Here is a 3,819-nt window from a genome sequence, read left to right on the forward strand (position 1 = left end):
GAGCCTGGAGCTGTTTCAGTCTGTGACTCCCTCTCTCTCTGACCCTCCCCTGCTCATGCTGTCTCTCTCTCTCTCTCCTAGAAATAAATAAAAACAAACAAACACAAAATCTATATAAAAAAAAGAGGATGCAATGACCTCATATTAACACGAGTTATCAGATGAAGTTTAGATCTATGAAAGATTGTGTAAAATTCACGTTCTTGACTTCCTCTAATAAGAGACTTTCGGCAAAGATCTGGCAACTCAAAACTTTTACAAATTATTTAAACTACAATGGCTCCATCATCGCATTGAAACTTTTTTTTCCCTTGGTGTAGAAATCTTGGGAGAGGCTACTCCCTGAGAACTCAACTCTGCAGTCAGAGGTTTTTTATTTTAATTGTGTATCTTTAGTTGAGCACATTATTAGGGACTGGGTCTTGGTAACTAAAGTCACTAGAACCTTCTTCCTCTTACCCAATTCCTGGGAAGTTGACTTCTTCATGAGATTGTTGCTGAGGAGTCTGTCCCAGAGCCAGTAGAGACATACTTGAGGGCCAATTTTAGACATCACAGTTTATTGCTCTCCTTTGGAAGGTACTGGATAAACACAGCTGAAAATTCTTGTTCTTTGGGCTCCCCCTTTCTAGGATATATGTAGACTATACCATCTGCCCTGCCAATTTTTTTTAACTTTAATCATCTTTATTGTCAGATCTGGATACTGCTTCCAAATCTCTACAGCATGTTTTATTCCTTTTCTCTAAGCTCCAACTGCTCCCTGTTTATATATCTCTGTCCCCCATGGTGAAATAAACACTAATTATGTTTCACCATAACTATCTGTTTACCATCTCTTTGCCTGGCACAAAAAGCTCTTTGAGGGCAGGAATCATTTTTAATTGCTGTTCCATACCCAGCTACTGCCTGGTCCGAAATGCTCAAAAAAATACTTGTAAAAGGAATGAATGAATAGTAGACTTTGGCTACTCTCATGTATCCCAACTATTTTTCCTCAGAGAGAGCACTTCACCTGATATGTATGAAAGGCTCCACTTCACACCGTTGAAGGATGCATCCTTCCTAAGGTTAGACATTTTGGGCTGCTTCTCAAACTGGACTTCCTTGACCCTTTGGCCATCTTCCCTGGAACTACGTGGACTACAATGACATAATGGCCCACCAGCCCCAACATCTGTCCCGTACCTCACTATTATAACTATATTCTGAAATTAAATATATCATGGCAAAGGTAGGTTTATGAAAAGGCAACGTATGTCCCTGAATGGACATCTGCCCTTAAAAAGAAAAAAAGGTTCTACTTTTTCATATATTTTTCAGCCCTACGCTGAAAATCAACTTGATTTCATACAAATTAATGAAAACGGAAATGTTTGAACAGGAGGTTAATTACTAGCTACCATGAGCAAATGTAATAGAAGTAATAACAGCTTCTGAAATGCCAGGTAATTGCTGGCAAACAGAAAAGATTGCCTTTGTAATTTGGAGAAGAGAGGAATTGATTTTAACAGGACCGTTGGGTTTTCAAAATTCCTACTAAAGAATTCAGCTGTCATCCTTATTATGGAAATTAATTCCACGTCAAAACTAGCTGAGTACTGAATATCAGGCAGAAATGCTGACCAACTAATTTTTAAGCTAAGAAAGTGTATCAGTATGTAAGTCTCCCCAAATACTTTAGACATTAAAGATGTATTTATAATTAAATGTACGATTCATTTCTCAATATATTAACAAACATATAGTTTATGAAAAACATGCAGACGTTTAATATTGACTTAACTTTGAATTCTAATTCTGGTTTTCCTATAACAGCAAAATTATAACTACACATCTCACAAAAAAACGCATAATTTGTGAGAAAGTCTGTTCTATTCTCTCTGCTCCTATTTGTCTAAATTATAAGGTCAAGTTTTTTGTTTAAATTTTTAACGAAAATTGTGTACTTTTTTTTCAGTTGTTTGTTTTTTATGCCATAAAACATTACTTGTTCAAATACTTACTGAAGATTAAGTCAAGAGAACCATAATATTGCACAAGTTATGGAAATATTTGGATTTATATGCCTACACATAAAAATATAAACATCAGTTCATCTAAATTACTCCTCCGTTTAAGATCCGACCAGAAGACTACAGTGATTTCATACATAGTTCTAAGGCAGCACAATAAAATCAGAAGCCACTTACCACTTTCCTTTGCCACGTTTAACAAAGTGGAAATCGAGGATGGTAAGATGTAATGATAATAATAATATTTCGTATGTATTAAAGCAGAATTAGGCTGCAGCTACTCACATGAGAAAAGGTAGGGGGAAAGGACTATGAAAATAATTTGAGGATCCCACCTTGTTACAAGGTATTTTCTTTTTCTAAAGGCAGTTTTCAGACCCAAGACACCCGAGAGGCACTAGACACGTTTGTAGTCTGTCTTCTTGTCCTGACTCGATTAAGGTCCCCTACACCCAACTTCAAAGAGCTACCTCTGAAGGAGCCTAGCGCTACCCTTTCCCTGCTCAAGCTCCAGTCTCAGAAGAGAGGATCAAAACCACAGGCCGCCACAACCAACACTGCACTAGCTCCTTTGTTTAGGAAAAAAGGCAAGGAGTGAGGGTTTCAGTCAATTCCAAGAAACCAGATCAGAAGGGGCACACCTAAGGTCAGGTCACGTGAGTTCAGGGAACTCTGGAACCCGCCAAAGCAACCAAGGTTCTAAGCAAGACTTGCTTCCGACTCCCTCCCAGACACAATTTACCACTTGGGGTCTTCAGCGTCCCCAGAAATCGCCCAAGAGGGCAGAAAGGCTCTTTTCCTCCATCAGGCAGAGGCCCCTTGCAAAGCGGAGCATTTGCTCCGCTCGTCTCTTGCCACAGTCAAGATGTTACCAGGGAGCCTGCGCTGCCTTCATTTTCCAAGGCACAAGGAATTCCAGGGTTCCAGGGGATTGCTGCCTCCGACGGACAGTCGGTGATGAACGTGATTAAAACCAGTTTCATCCGAAGCAGGAGCCGTTCCCCGGGCTCCTCCTGCACTGATTTCCAAGAGGCTTCGCAACTTCCTCCACAGCTGACTGGAGAAAATGCTTTCGTTGGCACTTTCTGTAGCATACTTCAATTTTCCCATTAAAATAATGCATACCCAGCCCGCTAATGAAAACCACTTGAAAAAAAATTTTTTTGGGTAAGATGAACAATCATTTCCGATAAGAGAGGAGGAGGTAACTAACCATTTCGTAAAGCGGCCATTTAAATGGCCTCTGGGGGGTCTGCTTTAGAAATTGGGGGGACGCGTGTTTAAAATAAAACAAAAAGAAAGCAGTAACACTAGGCAATTCGTGCTTGCGTGTACACACACATTTATAAAATAACAAAAGTTTATTTTACCTGTTGCGCCAGTTGCCAGTCACCTCTGCTGGGTGCCAGAGCTCCCAGGGTCCAGGGACCCCCTCCCCCTCCCCCCATGTAGGGCCCTCTGTTTTCGGGCTACCTGGCCATGGGCCTCCGGTTCCAAGGATGTCTCTCCCCACGTGCCCAGGCCACGTGCCCAGCCCCCACTTCCTCGCCTCTCTCAACGGCCCAGGCCCCAGGGCTGCCACCTGTGTTCCTTCCTCTTCCTGGGCCGCTAACTCGACGTTCCTAGACCAGCTTCGCGCCGCGCCTGCCCCACGGAACCCGCCCGGGAGCCCCTCCGCTGGGGGCCTGCGAGCACCCTTCGCGAACCTAAAGCCCCAACCTCTCCCGCCCGGCTGTGCCTCATGCACCGCAACCGGGCCGGCCCGCTGCGGCCTCTGGTGCACAAGGATCCAGAATGACCGAAG

Source organism: Crocuta crocuta, unplaced genomic scaffold (genome assembly GCF_008692635.1).
Source record: "Crocuta crocuta isolate KB4526 unplaced genomic scaffold, BGI_CrCroc_1.0 scaffold190, whole genome shotgun sequence".
In the NCBI taxonomy this organism is placed as follows: Eukaryota; Metazoa; Chordata; class Mammalia; order Carnivora; family Hyaenidae; genus Crocuta; species Crocuta crocuta.